This window comes from Solenopsis invicta, chromosome 7 (genome assembly GCF_016802725.1).
Source record: "Solenopsis invicta isolate M01_SB chromosome 7, UNIL_Sinv_3.0, whole genome shotgun sequence".
NCBI classification, from domain to species: Eukaryota; Metazoa; Arthropoda; class Insecta; order Hymenoptera; family Formicidae; genus Solenopsis; species Solenopsis invicta.
In genome coordinates, this window is record NC_052670.1 from 15,881,114 (window position 1) to 15,902,811 (window position 21,698).

The 21,698-nt window shown below is 27.3% G+C and overlaps 1 protein-coding gene across 1 annotated transcript in view; it reads left to right on the plus strand.

Annotated features, from left to right (window-relative positions):
* Window positions 1–7,948: 7,948 nt before the first annotated feature.
* LOC120356785 (cytochrome P450 4C1-like) overlaps window positions 7,949–21,698 on the plus strand; it is a 66,959-nt gene continuing 53,209 nt past the window's right edge. The window contains exon 1 of the mRNA XM_039451725.1: window positions 7,949–8,316. The gene's annotated coding sequence lies outside the window, so the exon portion shown is untranslated. The remainder of the gene's footprint in view (window positions 8,317–21,698) is intronic.

Here is a 21,698-nt window from a genome sequence, read left to right on the forward strand (position 1 = left end):
GTTGTCCTCGTGCGTTGCACACGAACCTCGTTTTCCGTTGATTCTTGTTTCGATATGTCTAATTCATTCACAGATGTGCTCTGTGAATCCGGCTCGAAGGACCAATTTTGTTTGTGAATGGATACTTGAACTCGTTACAAATATAAATGCTTTATTAAGAATTAGTATAATATTACACGCGCACTAGCGGAGCGCTCCGTCGTCCAAAAAACGTACGGCTACTACTCGCGGGTTCCGGTCTCGCCGAAATCACCAAAGAACTCAGAGTATATAAAGTCAAGAAAGGAGCCCTTATAGAGTCCTTGAGACATAAATTAAAAGACGCATGCGCATGAACGCGATATGATAAGCGAGACACTATGGATACAGACGCAACATTCAGTACTATCCTTTACTGTGGATAGTCGACTAATAATCATTTATATAACTATTAAAAGTAGTGTGCTGTAGTCATTATTGAAAATAATTTGATTAATGGAATCAATAATCATTTTATAAGAGAACTATTGGGGAATGATTATTGCAAACAATCTGATTTGGAATTAATAATCACTACAGTTAAAAACTATTGAGCAATGATTATTGCAAATAACCTGATTATGAAATCAATAATCATTCCATGAAAGAACTATTGGGGAATGATTATTGCAAATAATCTCAATATGTAATCAATAATCACTCATTTAAAAACTATTAGGGAATGCTTACTGTGAATAATCCAATTATTGGATGGTATATAATCACTATTAGAGAATGAATAATCACTATTGTAAGCCAATAGTGATTATTGGCTTTCCAATAGTTCATTTCCGTATGGGTAATAAAACTCATCGACATGTGGTGGTAGAAGAAAACAGGTAGGACGTATAAAAACTTAAATGATATACATATAAAATTCCATTGCATTCCAAACGCATTCCAAACCTTTTGTTTGTTAAGTTCAAATTTTGAATTACCATGATAATTTATTTACATAACATATATCTATTTTTATAATTATAATAATGGTCTTGAAGAAACGTTATGTGCAGACGAAATTTTTAATCTAACATAAACGAAGTACCTTTTAACGGTCATAGCTAGATCTTAGTGCAGATATTTATTCGTGTAATTTTATATATCTTTTTAAATTCACTAAACTGCGCGCCGAATAAATTTTCAGTCATAACACTGCTCTAAGGTGAATAAGAATTGATAATATCACGTTATTAAATTTAAAATTAATTTAATAACTCGCATCCAAATGAGAAAACACTTTTCCCCCTAAAAAAACTGTAAAGCATTATTGAGAAAAATAGCACCTCAACCTTAGGGTTCAAATCTGGGACCTTCCGATCTCTAATACGGGTGTCTTACAATTAGCTAACTCGTCTACTGAGGCTGTAATCAAGTTCTTATTAACTTAGAGTTGTGTTATGACCAAAAATTTATTCGGCGCGCAGTTTAGTAAATTTGAAAAGGTATATAAAATTACACAAAGATATATAAAATCAGCGCTAAGATCTAGCTATAATTATTAAAAGACACTTTATCTATATTGTGTTGGCACATTATTGGTCGAACATGTTCTCGATTTAAAAATTTTTAATGTTAAAGATAATTATTAAAAGTGAGAGAGAAAACTTCATTAAAAATCTTCATGTATAATATACATATGTAGGAAAGAGCAGAGTATATCGAACTGTGTTCCAAATAGAACATTCAATAGAATAGACGTTTATTTTCAGCCATAATATAAAAATAAAAAATTCTTGTGAAAAATTGTTAAAAAGTGTAAAAATTTTGAAAGGTAATTGATTTAAAATATTTAAGGAGTGTTGAATTCAAAAATATCAAGCGTTTTGTGATTTGCGTTTTTGCGATTTATTGTAAAACTTATTCTAAAATTCGATAAGACTCGTGTCCAAATCGGACCTCTACATCATATTCAGAAGTATAATCTGATTGTAGCATTGGTAATCGGCCGACGAGAGTTAATCCTAGAATTGTTAAATTAATAAAATATTATGAATCAGCAGTTTCGAAATAATTAAATTTTATTGATTTCAACTTTAATTATACGAAGGGCGATCCAAAAGTAAGGTTACAAAGTCTGCAGTGAACAGGAAACGTTTTATTTAAAAAAACCAAATAGCCACTTTAAAGTATCATCCCTAGGATTATTTTTCGATACAGTTTTCATGGCGGTTTAGGCACTTATTGCTTCGTGAGATGAGGTTGAAAATCCTTCTCGTAAAATTTCTGTCTTTGCGCGTTCGGCACACGATGACCGCTGACCATTACTGCGAGACCTTGAAACAATTGCGCGAAGCAATCAGAAGGAAATGGTCAGGACTTTTCGTATAAACTGTTACCAATTTTTTTTTGTACATAATTATTTTTAATAAAATTTTTATTTTTGACTGTCAAATTGCTCATTTTTACTCAATACAAAAAAATACATTAAAATCTTTTAAAATTCTATCTAAAAGTCAACAAAAATAGAGTATCCAATTTGGAACGTGGGATGATCTGATTTTGAACTAATGCAATGGTTCCATTTTGAGCGCAATGTTTCTATATTTGATGTTTCTATATTTTCCATTATATCCGTTCAATACGAGTGAGAGATACATCAAAATGGTCCGAAGCAAAAATAAAGAGAATTAAATTATCTTTCCAATGGTACCTTCAGTTTTACGCTCGAACTTTATTTGCGCCCTATAGAAAGCAATAACTGAAAATAGGTCCGACTTACCTCACTCTTCCTTATATACTGGATTAACTTATTAAAGGTTTTTAGGGTAATTATAAATCTATAATCAAAATTTTAATATTTAAAATGGCGAATCAAATATAGATGTCCAAAATATTACTCAAATTCAACAAAATTTAATATTTTTATGTTTCATATTGAAGTTTGAAAGTTTAATTACAGATGCACAATTGATAATCCCAAAAACTCTTAGAGTATAAATTTATTCAAATGTAAGAAAATTTTATATTTTGGTCTATAATATTGGATTTTCTATTTTAAAATTAAGTAACAATTTTTTTTTATAAATAGCCCTTTATATTGACCTTCAAAATATGTCCAGAAAAGGCTTGTTATTTTACTTTTTGAAGAAGATATATGCCATTTTCACTTTTACCTACATTTTTTTAATTTTTGACGAAGTGTGCAGATCAAGAGGGGAAACTTTTAAGGGTGTTGATTTTTTTGTGAAGAGACTTTATCTTTAAAATGATGAAATGGCACGTAAGAGTTAGTTTTACAGCATTGATTTCCTGTCTTTTCAGCGTAAGTTATTACGTCGGTTATGTACCAAACAATGCTAAAATGCTTAGTATTATAAATATAGAGAATAGAGAAATATTATTTGAAATATTTTTATTGAAAAAATATCCTTGCCTTCCGATCATGACAAATAATAATTTCAATATTTCTTCGTTTATAACTTCTTTAGATAACACTGTGTATTTATTCGAATAAATATTAACAAAGATCTTTTTGAAAAAGGCATGTTTCTTTTACATATATTGTGCTTTCTACGCGGCGTGCTAATTTATTAAATTGCTTTTATTTTGATCATGTCAGCAATGAAATTAATTAAGCATCTATCTGATTAATACGGTACTAGACGTTGTGATACCGTTTTCAACTTCTTTCGTCGTCAGTGAATGTATCCACGATTAGTGACATAACATCGTCGTCGTCGTTATCGTTGGCCAACGTCTATTTTCGCACACAGAAAAAAAATAATATCAATAGACAAAAAGCATTATGCGAACAACGTGCGATTCATAGGTAATAAGAATCTCGTGAACTACATCTTAATGCTGTTTTCTTCTTGCGCTTTTTATGATAATTTACTGAATAGTGCATAATGTGAGAGACTCATCTTATATAATTCTATGATTGTATTAATATTAATTCTCAAATTTATCCAATTTCTTCGAGCGAATAATACATAATTGTAATTTATTTAAATATATATTTTATTATTTTGACACACTTATCTGTACATACATAATACTTTTCATGTGTTTTAATCTAAAAGTAAGTCTTTGTTTTTTTTTGCACTTGTGCACTTTTTCTTAATAGACTTAATAAGTAGCCACATATCATTAGAGAGATTTGATTCTTATTCTCATTTTTTAAAAGTATGTATATCAAAATCGAATTGCAGATCGCGAGTTGATCATTGCTTGTTGAAAATCTAATGATTTTATATGTTTGTTTTATCAAATATTTTCTGCAAAATCTTTAAATTATTATTAAATTAAAGTAATTTAAAATAAAACAAATTAAATTTTTAAATTTAATTAATATAATATATGCTCATTTCATAGATAAGTGTTTGAGTTAATGATTAACGTGTCAAATTAGTGTATATTTCGAAAGAACTAATGGAACTGATAAATATAATAAAAAATCGGATAAATGTATCAAAAAATATAAAAATGTGTAGAAATAAATGTTATTGCTATAATAATATTTATTTATATTTTTATATTTCTATTATGCAAGTATTGATTGTATATTGGATGTTTAATTGCCGGTGTGTGCGTATAGCATAAATTTACAATAAGCATGAATTTTCATATGGCATTTAAGTTAAATTAATATTTAAAGATGATAACACACACACACACACACAAAGTAATTAAATTTACATTTTACATGACATCTAGAAATTATGAATTATATTTCTTCTCAATCTTTTTGCAATAAGAACATGAATTATTACATCAACATCGCAATTATAATTTTGCATTGCGAAATTGTATGTTGAAAATTGAATTTAATATCTTTCCATCGATATATTTCGTGTTACGTGCTCGTCATTCACATTCTGCTACTTATGCAAATCTATTAATTTTTTAATCTTTTATTACCTTGAAGTGTTGAGGATCGTAAGGTGCGAGCATAATCAAAATTAATATTCTCTTCAAGGATCTCATATCAGACACCTTACCTTGATGTATTCTAGGCCTCGTTCCTACTCGTCTTATAGTCACATCTCAAAATGCAATTCCGACCGCATTTTCCGTCTCCTCGTCCTAACTTATGATCCTCTGAATACGTAATGATAATTTAATAGATTGTTGAAAGGAATTGCCAAGCTTTCTACAAATATTAAAAGGATATGTTGACTTAGATTTTATTAGCAGAAGCATACGTTTTTTTTTACAAGAGAGTAAATGCAGAGATACGTTCTTATAGATCTTTATAAAACATCTTATCAAGAGGCGCGGTCCAAGTCCAAGCGAAGTTAGCGAACCACCTCTCTTTACGCGAATCGATAATTTTTATGTGAGATCTGATGATATCAGTAAATCTCAGTAACGGCTGAACCGATCACGTTCTAACTAGTCTCAAACGGTAACTTGAGGAAAATTACATAATAAAAGTGTTTTTATTTCTTTTGTTAGTGCCCTACAAGCGAAGATATCGCGATGCAAAGTCTAGGTCTTGAAATTTTTAAATATTAACACTTTGTTTAATACATTATTTTCATCTCCTAAAAATACGTTAATTAAAAAAAATAAAAGGAAAAATAATTTGAATATAATTTGATGTTTTACACATGCTAATCGTTTATGAATGAAATTATTCATCATCTGAAATTTAAAAAATCAAAGAATATTTCACGATATATTTGACTGCTGAATATAGATTGCTGAATATTATAATATTAAATTCTGTGGTACTATCAATTTAATTAATAGAATTATAATTTAATTTGTTGTTTGAATAAAAATAAATATTATATGTTCCGAAATGGTTCACGCTCGCTGTGTACTTGCAATTCTACAGTTTCTTTAGACTGATTAATTGTCCTCGATAATTTAATAGAGTTCGTGGGCAATTGACAATAGTAATTGCATTTTACATCTATCGATCGGGAGCGGTCTTTTGAAAAAACAAATACGCAGATTATTTCCGCCATTAAAAATTTTTAGAGATAAGAGTAACGTCTTGAAACAAGCTTCTTATGAATAAGATTACAAAAATAAAATTATTACCACGACAAATAACTTTTTATGGAAATTATATATAAATAACGGTGCCAAGTTTAATTAATCTTGCAATGAATATAATCTTATCAATTGAAACCTTGAAATTTTGAGAGTGGTGTTATCTTAATTGGTCAGTGTTATCAATGTTTTCATTATGATTATTATCGAAATATATAATCTGCATTTATGTAATATACAATATCGAAAAAATTTTAAGAATTAATTTATTAAAGAATTTATTGCTTAGAATTAATTGAGAAAATAAAATACAATCTCTGTTTTAAAACTTTTATTCCACTGTAATATTTTCTATTAAATCATTTATTGTTACATTAGATTTTACATTACGGCAAACTTTTATCGCATTCGTTCAGCAATCATTACAATTATTACTACAATGCTATTATTATTTAAGTTTTATTCCTTTAATTTACAATATGTTCTTCACAGGAATAAACTGTGACAAGATTTTGAAACGCGTAAATAAATAATTCTGATTAATCATAATATAATGCTTTTATTTTTTTTCGTTTTCCTAAATATGCAAAGTTCAAAGATTACAGCTTTTGTTTGCATAAGACCGAAGAATATCACAGTTTTTAAACAGATCGGAATTAAATGGCATATCAAAAACTACTGATTAGCTATTTGAACTAATCCAAGTTGAACATGTGAAATTTATACGGAAGAGATCTTTGTATTTAGTATATCAGGAACTGATAATTTTATTTATATCTTATAATAATATCTAATAATGGTAGTATAATACATGCACTTCTCTTAATGATAATAAATATAATTCTATTAAAAGACGATTTGGAGGTGTTTATCTCTTGTATTACTTAATATGAACTTACGGACATAAATATAAAAATCACTATGAATAATATTGGCCTTAATCTTTGTAGTTTCTTATATCTATAATCGCTGCTGATATGCACTTCTTCCGTATCTCACAATCGATATTTGAGTCTCGTTTTAGTACAAAGTTCAAATTCTATCAAATATCTATATTATCAACCAAATGACATGACTGATTCAAAACTCTTTCTTACTCCTTTTTTCCTTTTATCGTTCATTCATCCTTATGCTTTATCTAATCCAACTTCATAATAATCATGTTTGTACACATTTTAAATGAGCATTTTAATAAAAATATAATAATAATGTTAAACGAAATTGCTGTAAGCAGTTATTAGTACAGACGTTTCGATACTCAATTTTGGATCATTTTCAGTGTAAATATAATAAAATTAATTTATTACGGAAGTACTGCTTTGATCTTGTCTATTCCATTCCGCGTGCGATTCTTTATCATTCAGCAGTGATGAAGATGATTTATTATTGAAAGACGATTCACGGAAAATTCCAAAAATCGCAAATTTTTTAAAAATAGTGTATAATCTTACGTATAAAGATGTTAGTACATATGTATATTATCAACATTGTTGCAGTCTGTTTTATTGGTCGGTAAAACTGATTTAGTTGCGATAGATCGCGTAACTAATTAATCGATAATGCGTTTCATTTTTTAAAAGTCTTTTAGCAACGATTTTTATATCTATTGTCCCTTTTGTGCAGTAATATCGGTCAGCTCACCTCGTGGATATTTGTGTTTGCCAAAATTTTATAAAATAGGGCACTTATATGTATACAGTGGAGCTTCTCATATCCGAAATAATAGGGAGACAAAATTGTTCGGATAAAGGAATTTTTAAATAATAGAATAAATACATTTTTATATTAAATTTCATTTATTCAATCAGAAACTTAAATTTTTAACAAAAAGGACTTTATATATTCAAAAAAACTTGAATTCTTTATGTAAAAAAATCAAAATTAATTTCACAATAGGGTATTACATTCAAATAGTTAATAGTAAAACATTCGGATATTAAGTGTTCGGAGAATGGAACTTAGGCTGTGGGAGGCTCTACTGTATTTACTCATTTTTTTAATCTCGCTGAGTATTTTCGAGACATAGAGAGCACCGAATCGTTTTGATGATCTTTTCGATTATCTCTACGTACGTACTTACGTAAATAAGCTTTTATTTGTATGATTACATTACTTCATATGTGGTCATGTATAGACTTCTGATTGACAATTGGTTCCAACACTAATCTTTGAAACAAGTATATGTGACTCACATCGGGTTTATCAAGTTTGATGCCGAAAAATTAGTCGTAGTTTAGCAGACACACGAAACACTAGCTGTATCGCGTAAAAATAAAGACGTCGATTGTTAATAAGCAAAGAGAAGTTATTTTGTTGGGCTGCTATCCTTAGCAGTATCAGTGTTCAAATAAAACTGTAAGTTCTTATCATTGCCATTTTTGTCATTTTAATTTGTTGACATTTTTGGGTCATATTAAGATTTATTTGTATTGTTTATTTTATAATTTAGAAAAAATTTTTTAAAGGTTTGTAAAACATTTATTATAATCAACAAAATAAAACACATTTTTCATATATTTTATTCATAAATATATTGCATTAATAACATATAAATATAAACTTTTATTGATTTTCAATGTGGAGTAACATCTAAAATAACATTTTTGTTATTTATATCATTTAAAAAAGAAAAGTATCAGACAGAGTCAATAAAATACAATAATTAAATTATATTTTAAATAAGCTTTTGATCGTATTAAATAAATATTTAATGAAAATAAATATTAAAGAAGCATATAAAATAATTGTGTGCAAAATGTGTTTTAAATCAAATTTATAAACGAAAGAACGCGTATGTAATTTATCTAACATCGTGTTTGGCAAACAATTATTTCTTATTGTAAGAAACAGTGGAAATGATACTGCATACATGAACAATTAAACGAGTACTACTTGAAAGTTGACTTTTAAATAAATTGTCAATTTGCACGTATTTAATATTTATAACAAATTTATATACTATGTAACACGAGAAACATTAAAAATAAAATCATTAGACGTTAGCAGAATGTCTCATGTACGCACTAGGTAATATTCTGGAGTCATTCTGAAATATTCTGGAAATATATGCACAGACTGTCATCAAAATGTCGCTAGAACATTATATTTGAAAAAAATTTTGGTGATTATGTCAGAGATTTTCTGACGATGTTAGCAGAATGTCTTATGTCCGCACCTAGCAATATTCTGGAGACATTGTAATATTCTGGAAATACGAAAATAGTAAAATTTAATTGAATATAAATTTTATAGGTTTTTATGCTAATAATCTTTGATAATTGCAAGTGAATTTTTACAAAACTTATTAATTATAGTAATTGATTCTTGTGCTCATGTTATTATAACTCTATATCTTCAAATAGTTAAAATATTTTTTGTTTAAAGATTATTTTTAAAATTTCTTATTATAAATAAATACATAACATAAAACGTTTTAGAGGCAAATAACATTTGGTTAATTTTAATATTTAATAAATTGGAAAATTAATAATTAATTCTTGAATATATTATTATTACCCACGTATATTATTATTATTATTATTATTACCCTTGTATATTATTATTAACATTCAAAATAATTGAAAGACACGTGTTTTTTAAAATATAAGCATATATTATTTATTATATATATATATATATATATATATACACACACACTCACACACTCACTCACACACACACACACACACAAACACACACACACACACACACACACACACACCCACACACACACATATGTATAACGCATTGTTTGTATATGTATGTATTATATGTTTTCTTGATCCATATCATCTTGGATCTATTTGGATCTACAAAAAAATATACAAAATGTAATTAATAGATTAAAGTTACGTAATGAAATTATGATACGTATATAATAATGACTGATCAAATATACTTACACTTCTCTGTTATATCTTTGCTTAGCACCAGCGAGCCATTTTGCAATCCAAATGATTACGTCTTTTGCTGTGCTATTATTTTTGTCGTCGTTATAATGTCTAAACACCGAAAATTGAACTTTTTATAATTATCAAAATTAATATTTGTATATTTTTTCCGAATACGAAGAATAAGTAAATTGTGACAAAAGTTGAAACAGATTAATCACTGCATACAAATAAATTGAACACTTACTCAAAATACATTTGGCCATTTCAAGTTTTTCGAATGGCTTCTTCTTTTTAAATCCAAGCCAGCTATAATTGATGGCTAACTGATTTTCAAAAGTCTTTTTCATCATTGAAGTGACTCGTTCTTGGTCATTTTTTCCACCCAAACTTAGTAAATATTTGACCTGAAATTCATATCAATAAAATTACATTTCATTTTCTAAAATATATGATCTCTTAAATCTCAAATTTAACTGTAACCAAATAACCATGCAAAGCATTTCTTATCTGTGATTATTAATTATAATAAAATTAATATAATGCTAAAGCATTTATGTTTATATTATAGATGTCTATAAGTGTATAGTAAGTATATGTATAAATGTTTGTATTAAATATTCAGTATATATATGAAAAGTAAATTGCAAAAATATTCAGTATACGCAGCTATCGTAATGTATAAAATATTATAGAATGTTACAAATAAATCTTGTAAGTATAATAACGTATCCGGTAAAAAAATTTTCGTATAAAGCACAATACATATAAACAGCAACATGTATAAACATACCAGAGTTGGGCATTATTCGTTATTTTTCGAATAATTTTTTATTTAGATGATTATTTAAATAAAATTTTATTTGTTATTTGCATTATTTGTTATTTGCATTATTCATTATTCGCATTATTCATTATTTGTATTATTGGCTATTATTCGTTATTCGCGTTATTCGTTATTTGTATTATAGAAATTATTTCTTATTCGCATTATTCATTATTCATATTATTAACTATTATTTGTTATTTGCGTTATTCGTTATTTGCATTATTCATTATTCGCATTATTCGTTATTCATATTATTGCCTACTATTCATTATTCGCGTTAATCGTTATTTGTATTATGGATGTTATTTATTATTCGCATTATGTATTATTCATTATTTGCGTTATTCATTATTCGCATTATTTATTATTGGCGTTATTCTTTATTTGCATTATTTTTATTTGTAATAGCTTTATTCGCATTATTCTTTCTTTTATCATTATCTGCATGTTAATTTCTTTTTTCATTGTTACTATTATATCCAATAAAAGATTAAAAGAAAATAAAACTTTGATAATAGCTCCATATTCTCACCTCATTTTTATCTGCTTTATACGGCTTAAAAAGTGCAAATAAATTTCAAAAAAACGCTACTAAAGTTACGTTTATTTTCATTTTTAATTTGGAGATACATTTATGGTTAGTTACTAAAGACATAATAAAATAATTAATAAAATAAAATAAAATCTCAAAAATAAATAAATAAAGTAGTAAAATAAGTAAAAATATAAGTTAAATAATAAAATTAAATAGCAAATAAAATAAGCAAATAAGATAAATAGAACAGAGTAAAATAAAAAAATTATTGTACACATATACCGTATTTCTTTGGGCATTAGAAGTTTCACACATCAATAATGATTCAAGAAATTTTTCTAAAATCGTTGATGTAAAAGTATAGAAATGTTTAATTTTAATGCACAATAAATATTACATTTTACATATTACGCATGAAACAGAATGCACTTTGAAATCGATGACTTCAGAAAAGTTGCTCTGCAGTTATCGTTATGCTATATATAGTTGCTATTAGTCACAGAAACATACGTATCGATATATATATATATATATATATATATATATATATATATATATACACAATACGCACGTACACACGCACGCACGCACGCACGCACGCACGCAAGCACGCGCACACACACACATATTAGTCACAGAACATACGTATTGATATATATATATATATATATATATATATATATATATATATATATATATATATATATATATACAGGGTGTCAGGTAACGATCGCCCGTGGTTTCGTGGATTGATAAATCAAGTAAAACTGAGCAGAAAAGTCCTTTACCATTTTTTAATATTTGCCATAGTTAACGAAATAAAAATTAATAAAGTCTGCGAATAAGCGCGTATCACCGCGTGCAAGGACCGCCCGCCGGTCGCCGAGACGTAGGCAGCCGCGGCTGTAGGCGCGGCGCTGTGCGGTGAGGAAGGAAAAGCAGTAGCTGTTTTTCCCTCCTCACCGAACAGCGCCGCGCCTACAGCCGCGGCTGCCTACGTCTCGGCGACCAGCGGGCGGTCCTTGCGCGCGGTGATACGCGCTTATTCGCAGACTTTATTAATTTTTATTTCGTTAACTATGGCAAATATTAAAAAGTGGTAAAGGACTTTTCTGCTCAGTTTTACTTGATCTATCAATCCACGAAACCACGGGCGATCGTTACCTGACACCCTGTATATATATATACATACATACGTACGTACGTACGTACATACATACATACATACATATACATATACATATACATATACATATACATATAAATATACATATACATATACATATACATATACATATACATATAAATATACATATACATATACATATACATATACATATACATATACATATACATATATATCTATATATATATATATATATATCGATTTTATTTTCTTTTACTTTATTTTATTTGTTATTTTATTTTATTTGAGTTTTAATTTTTTTATTAATGAAATGAATTTTATAATATTGCTAGGATTAATTAAAATTGGGCCTTTTTCAAGTGGTGGGAGGAGAGGGAAAAGGGAAAGGAAAAGAGGGTTGGGAAAGGAGGATTCGGTAAGGATGGAGAGGGGAAAGGGGGAGGGGATGGTGGTGAAATAAGTGGAGAAGGGAGGGTGGGGAGGGGTGGAGAAGAGTGGGTGGAGATGAAGAGGGGTGGGGAAAGAGTGGAGAGAGTGGGTGGGGGAGGAAAAAAAAGTGGAGCAAAAAAAGGAAGAAAAGAAAAAACTAATAATAAGATGTGCCAAAAAATGTAGTATATTATGGATTTTTCCATTGTTAGACGCGGTGTTATTACTTCTTTTACAAAACTTCTAGAAAAGACCTAAATGACCTTTTAGAAGTCGTCATATCAAAACAAAGACAAACACGCAACCTCATTTTAAAGAATACTCAGTTGTTGAATGTACACTGTAAGCATCGCACCTACGTACTGCCGTTCGTACTTCGTGATCGCTTTGGATACTTGGCGTTAGTATAAAATGTCAAGTAGTGTAAAAAGTATTCTGTAGAAAAGTTATACATATAATTTTGGAATCTACTATTAAAGGTACACACTCTTTACACACGTAAATATAAAAGTTACTACTTACGATGAAATTATTATTTTCTTATATTAATTAAGCTATTTGCAAAAGTATATTTACATTTAAAGTTAAATTTATAAAAATGAGTATATTGTACGTACATAATAATTTGTCAACTGAATTACGTACTATATTTTTTAAATTATATTATATTATCAAGCGTATATAGAAGTAATATTATCATTATATTATATCAGAAATTGGTAAGTTAATATATTTTTTTAACTGAATTATGTTAAAGTTAATAGTTTGTACAATTAATTTAGTTATGTTAAAAGTTACATAAACAAAAATCTAACTAGTTAAAAGGGATGTTAAGATTAAATTAAGTTAAATTAAAAGTTAATTTTCGAAAACGTTATTCATATTAAATTAAAAATTCGTAAGTATTTAAATAAGATTACTCAAAACAATTATAATATGAGTTATCAAACAAATTTAATATTTTAGTGTAAATTAAGTTTATATAAAGTAACAAGGAAATTATTATTTTTTTTATGTGGGAATGTATTTTTTTATATTTTTTTATGTAAATAAATTTTCAACTTAGGAAAAACGTTAATAAATTGAAGTTTGCGTTTAAAAATAACTAATTAAAATTAAAAATTCAATCATTTAAAATAATTAACTAATAAGTTAATTAAAGTAAAAAATTATTAATTTTTTAACTTTACTTTTAATTTTTTAACTAGTAACTAGGCATTCCTGTATTATACATTATTGATATTTAATAATATTTTATAAATCTTTGCATTTATATTAAAAGTAAGAGAAAACATATTGCTATTGTATTTTTCGTCTAGTATAAAAATATTTTTGCATAGGTAAAAAATACTAAAAAATGTTATACATTTGCAAATAAATTGTGTAATTTTTACATATATTATTTACGTAATTTTACATACTTCTTTTACAGTGTATTGTAAAAGATTAAAAAGATGTCTGAAGAAATCGAACATTCAACATTAACAATTTTGGATGGCACATTTTTTAAAATTATTGAAACTAATAAAAATTTTGTAATAGCTTCTTGTACTAAATGTTTTCCAAAAGAAGTACATATTAAAGAATCGATGAGATCATCATCTAATTTCAAATCTCATTTGAAAAGGAAACATGATAACGCAGTAATGGAAGAGTGTGAACAGTACTGCAAAAATAAACGAATTAAATTTTATAGTGATGTCATTCTTCCAAAAAAAGTATATCACAGAAAACGTTCACAGTGTTTACAGAAACAATTTGAAGATGATATTACAAAATATATCAGCCATTCTATGGTTCCGTTAAAAGCTGTAGAAGATCCATATTTCGTAAGAATTTTTGAAAATTTAGGATTATGCGATCATGGTAACTCACTTCAAATGATGAGTCGAAGAACTCTTGGGAGAAGAATAGAAGAACTATATGAAACACATATAAATAGTATAAAAAAGTTTCTAAACGAAAATACAACATATGTTTGTACAACGGCTGATGTGTGGTCATCGCGAAAAAGAAGCTTCTTTGGTGTAACTGCTCATTGGATTGATAATAATTCATTGGAACGAAGATCTGCGGCTTTAGCGTGTCGAAGATTTCAAGGCACACATAGTTTCGATAAAATAGCTCACCTTCAACATGAAATTCATATGGAATTTGGTTTAAACTCCGAAAAGATAGTTGCAACTATAAGTGACAATGCTAATAACTTTGTTAAAGCTTTCCGTCTGTTTGGAGTAAAACTCAATTATTTTAGTTGTGATATCGAAAGTTATAAAGATGAATCAACAGATGACGATGATCATGAAGATAATCATGATGACGAAGAAGAATTTGTACACATTCCAATTAGTAAGAATGGATTGTATTTTATATATACCTAATTATATTATATAATATGTTTAAGTATCTTTTACGACGACTTATGATCCACATGCTCAGTCACGATAATTTTGTTTTTTTAATTATTATTACTGACACTAAAGTATTTGTGTTTAATCTAATTTTAATTTTATATAATACAAAATATAAAATTAAATTCTTAAGGAAAATCAGTTTTCTGTTATTCTGTGTTTTGTAATTTTTTAAATAAAAATTTATCATTTTTAGCGATAAATTTATTTTCTATAAATAATATTTATATAAAAAATGTCAGTATAAACAATATCAGTTTTTAAACCATATGTAACGGTGGTAACAGTTTAGCTCATTTAACATTATATTACTATTCAAATTATACTGTAAGTCTTGGAACATAATCATAAAGAGATACCTGTATATAATATTTTATAATATATATCTGTACGTATTATTACTGTTGGTTATGTATGAATCTTTGTCAAAATTATCTTATTAGTTTTAAACATATTAGATGTCTGAGTATAACTTCACAGTAATACCTTTTCATTCTCATTATTGTTAATTATTATATTTATAATTATTTTATTATTATTATAAGCTCTAATTATTTATAATGTTAATTACGTAAATAATAATGTTTAATTCTATTATTTTTTTATATTACATATACATAGATCTACGCGAAGATGAGTCAACGCATCATAACATCTTTTTGCCACAGCATCTCAGATGCTGCGCACATACACTCAATCTATGTGCTACAACCGATATGATATCGGCAATTAATAAATGCAAATCGTTATCCACATTGCATTATCAAGTATTAACAAAATGCACAGCATTATGGAAACTGGCAGGACGTCCAAAATCTGCAGAAATAATGCAGGATATATTGGGTTGTACATTAAATCGACCTGGACAGACTAGATGGAATTCTTTATATGACTCTTTGCAACAGATTTATAATGTTCGTGATAAACTTTCCACACTATGCACAAATATAAATATTAAAAATGGATTTAAGGAAAACGATTTCTTGTATCTTAAAGAATATATATCATGTGTATCACCATTGGCTGAAGCTTTGAATATATTACAAGGAGAAAAAGACATGTATTATGGAATCGTTCTTCCAAGCTTATTAGCTTTGCGTCGAAAACTGCAAAGTTTGCAAACAAAAAACTGGAAATATTGCACTACATTGTCACATTCTCTTTTACAAAGTGTTGAAAAAAGATTTCTGGATTTTCTTAATTTTTCTTCAGTTGCAGCAGAAAATGCAGCAATCGCTGCATTATCATATCCAAGATTTAAAAATCGATGGTTTAGTTGCATTGATTCTCATCATCAATTATCAATAGAAATTCTTTTCAAACAAAAAGTTGCAACGGAATGTGTTATTTCTGAATCTACACAAACAAAACAATTTTATCATAATGATGACTTTTTTGATTTTGGTGACTTATCGTCAGTAACATCTAATGGAATTACAAAACAATCTTTCTCTCATGCTGAAATAGAAGTTATCAAATATCTTAATGATGATCACCGTGAAACATCAATGTTACAAACGTATCCTACAATAAAACAGGTCTTTTTACGTTATAATACACCTCTTCCTTTATTAGCCCCCGTCGAAAGGTTATTTTCTTGTGCAACTATGACCAATGCTCCAAAAAGTAATAAATTATCAGATACAATGTTTGAAAAAAGAGTTGTTCTCAAAAGTAATTGTTCTAAAGATATGATGTAGAAGCATTTACGTTATTATGCATTACATGTATAATTTATCAATACATAATAAAGACATGTATTTAAAATATATATTATTAATAAATTTAATTAAATATGAAATAAGTAAATTTTATTTAATTACTTCACACACATATGCGTGCGCAATTACCATTATACAGTATACGCAGACACACATATAGGCAAATACGCGATGTAAATCCGTACAATTTCTTGATAACGCAACGTTTGAGTAATGTTAATGTCGCTGATATTGTAACTTTCAAGATTTTTAACTAGAAAAATACTTTATTATAGTCTTGAACACGTCTTAATTTTAGCTCTAAAAATATATAATAAATAGGGGTTTTTATTTAAGATTTTTATATTGACCAAGTTTTTCAAATAAATACCAAAATTCAAATAAATATTATAATTACTAGATTTTTAAAAACTCATTTTTGTTCGAAATAGTCTTCCAATGAACTAATACTTTCAGTATAATTGATTATTCCGGAACTTTTATCACTCACTGTATGTATGTTTATATAATAAAAATATTAAAATATTTTTTTACATTATGCACAAAAATTCTGTAGCTAATAAAGTGTTTTATTCAAATAATATATTAAATATTATTTAAATAAAAATGCTTTATTATTAAATTAAAAATTATTTAACCTTAAATTGTAAAATAATAATTTAAATTGCTAACCCAAAATAAGATTTTATTTACAAATAATAAATAAATTTTTATTCAAAAATATTTTATTCGATATAGACAAATACATTTTTATTCGAATAAAAAATTTGTTATCATAAATAAAATTTTATTTGAATAAAAAATTATTTGTTATTTATTAATAAAATTTTATTCGCGATAAAAAAATAAAAATTTATTCGAATAAAAAATTGGTTATTCATAAATAAAATTTTATTCAAATAAAAAATTATTCGTTATTCATAAATAAAATTTTATTCAAAAATATTTTTATTTGAGATATACGAATAAAATTTTATTCAAATAAAAAATTATTCGGTATTCATAAATAAAATTTTATTCAAAAATATTTTTATTCGAAATGGACGAATAAATTTTTATTCGAACAAAAAATTATTCATTATTCATAAATAAAATTTTATTCGAAAATATTTTTATTCGATATGGACGAATAACTTTTTATTTGAATAAAAAATTATTCGTTATTTGCGAATAAAACTTTATTATTCATTATTCATTATTCTTTATTCGAAAAATTGCCCATCTCTGAAACATACACACACACACACACACACGCACACACACACACACACACACACACACACACACACAGATATACGTGTGTGTTTTATATATGTTGCTTTATATTTATTTATATTTTGTATGTAAATAAATTTATATATATATGTTTATATATTACTTTAACAATATATTAAAACAATGTAAGTATTTTGGAAACTATAAAGAATGTTTTTGTCTATAATATACTGTAAATTTCTTTTTCATTTTTAAATCATTTTTGCATCATTTCTTATCGATGACTTTTATATGATAAATAAAGTCATGATGATATCCTGATGATATCAGTCCGAGTTTTCGATCTGATAAAAAGGTATAAAGCTTAATAACTATAACCTCACATTTTAGACTAATAACTTTATAACGCTATTTAGAGTCATCAAAGTACAAATATTTCTATTCGAGAACTAGAACCGAGATCTCGGATTTCTAGCATCGTGTACGTAAAGCTTACAAGGCACACGTGCAAATAGACATGCAAATATTATAGATAAAAATAAGTTTCTTTATACTCACATTTCTTTTATTCTCACTCGTTTTTTCCACAATCTATTATATAAGATATTTTCCACAAGCTCGTTACAATTTAATTTGCCTCAAGGAATTAACACGTTTGCACATGTAAGACACAGAGAGACGAGGACCGGAATACCACAACACAGACCCGTGTGAAGCTGGCACCCCAAGTAAAAAAAAACATATTTTTTTTAGAGTGCCGGCTTCTTTTCTAATAGTTCTAGAGTGCTTGATAATTTTTAGAAATAGTTCCAGCGATTAAACCTCAAAAAAACAAGTTTTAAAAATGGGGTGCCAACTTCACGTTGGCACCCCATTTTCAAAAAAATTAGAATTTTTTTAGAGTTCCCAGTAGTTTTTGAATAGTTCTATAGTTCCCTATACTTTTTTTCAATAGTTCCGTTTTATTTTCAAAATTATGGAACTTTGAAAATTCATAACTCGGCCCCTACAAAGTACGTAAAACTTTTGTAATTTTTACTTTACAGAAAAAAGTTATTTAACTTTTTTTGAGCAATCAGGGAGTGCTATTCAGCACACCGAAGAAAAAAACCGGAACTCCGAATTTTTTATTTTTTGGTACTTTGAAATTTTTCGTGACGGACCCTACTGAGTACGTAAAACTTTTGTAATTTTCATTTGACAGGAAAAAGTTATTTAACTTTTTTTGAGCACTCAGGGAGTGCTATTCGGCACACCGAAGAAAAAAACCGGAACTCCGAATTTTTTATTTTTTGGTACTTTGAAATTTTTCGTGACGGACCCTACTGAGTACGTAAAACTTTTGTAATTTTCATTTGACAGAAAAAAGTTATTTAACTTTTTTTGAGCACTCAGGGAGTGCTATTCGGCACACCGAAGAAAAAAACCGGAACTCCGAATTTTTTATTTTTTGGTACTTTGAAATTTTTCGTGACGGACCCTACTGAGTACGTAAAACTTTTGTAATTTTCATTTGACAGAAAAAAGTTATTTAACTTTTTTTGAGCACTCAGGGAGTGCTATTCGGCACACCGAAGAAAAAAACCGGAACTCCGAATTTTTTATTTTTTGGTACTTTGAAATTTTTCGTGGCGGATCTTACTAATTGTAAGTATAAAACTTTTGTAATTTTCACTTGACAGGAAAAACGTTATTTAACGTTTTAAAAACACTCAGACAGGGCTAAATAGAACTAAAAAAATAATTTAATATCTAAGTTAAAATTTTTAGTACCAAATAATAATAAAATTCTATCTCAGTGTAATGTTAAGTTATCACATATACTTTAACGTTATTACTTCTTCATTTAAAATAAATTTTTTTATTGAATCAATTTTTTATTTAACAAATTGTGTTTTTTACTGGATAAATGCACGGAAAAATAAAATGACATATTTATTCAAAGAATATATCGATTTATATTTTATTTATTTGTTCGCCATAAACTGTGATAACTAGTCATCATAGTTTATATTATGTTTTTACTTCATTATATACATTGAACATAAAGATCCTTAGGTGTACTATACATTAAAACGTGCAGATCTATGAGGAGGCTACTCCACATAAAAACATGCAAATAGTACGTAAAACTGTTATAATTTTCACCTAACCGAAAAAGTGATTTAACGTTTCTGGAGCACTCATTAAGTGTTAAGCAGATCTTTCAAAAAAAAACCAAAAAAATTAAAAAGTACCTAATATATTAATCTATATATTTATGTCATATCACAACCAGTATAAAATTTTATTCTGAAAATATTATTTTATTCTGAAAATTGTGATCTTTGAAATCCTAAAGTTATAGCTAGTTATATTTAAAAGTCATTGTTGCAAGTTGACTTTTTAGAGTAATTACAATAAATAGAAATTTTCTATTTGAAATATTTAGCATAAACAAACTTAGTACATAGTATGATTATACGCGGACAGTAATAAACAATAGATGTAATTGATGAAAGAATTATGTACATTTTGTTTACGTGGAAAGAAAAATTTAGTGTTTATTAGTTTGACATATTGTTAATGTGACTATAATATAGTTTGATTATTGCTATACAATCCAGTAAATTTATCAATATGTATTCATATCAGAAATGCAAATACGTACAAATTATTTTTTTAGTTCTATTTAGCCCTGCCTGAGTGTTTTTAAAACGTTAAATAACGTTTTTCCTGTCAAGTGAAAATTACAAAAGTTTTATACTTACAATTAGTAAGATCCGCCACGAAAAATTTCAAAGTACCAAAAAATAAAAAATTCGGAGTTCCGGTTTTTTTCTTCGGTGTGCCGAATAGCACTCCCTGAGTGCTCAAAAAAAGTTAAATAACTTTTTCCTGTCAAATGAAAATTACAAAAGTTTTACGTACTCAGTAGGGTCCGTCACGAAAAATTTCAAAGTACCAAAAAATAAAAAATTCGGAGTTCCGGTTTTTTTCTTCGGTGTGCTGAATAGCACTCCCTGATTGCTCAAAAAAAGTTAAATAACTTTTTTCTGTAAAGTAAAAATTACAAAAGTTTTACGTACTTTGTAGAGGCCGAGTTATGAATTTTCAAAGTTCCATAATTTTGAAAATAAAACGGAACTATTGAAAAAAAGTATAGGGAACTATAGAACTATTCAAAAACTACTGGGAACTCTAAAAAAAATCTAATTTTTTTGAAAATGGGGTGCCAACGTGAAGTTGGCACCCCATTTTTAAAACTTGTTTTTTTGAGGTTTAATCGCTGGAACTATTTCTAAAAATTATCAAGCACTCTAGAACTATTAGAAAAGAAGCCGGCACTCTAAAAAAAATATGTTTTTTTTTACTTTGGGGTGCCAGCTTCACACGGGTACAACACAGTATAAGAAAGAACTTCTTTCTTATACTGTGACCATGAGCTATCTGTGCAAGATGAGACATGTGCTGGCAGGCGCCGCGTTGTTATCGCTCGTTGCAAAAATCAAATTATCATGGCGGCGCACATGCGCACACGTTAGAAGTAAATATCTTAAATAGAATGTTGCTAGACTATT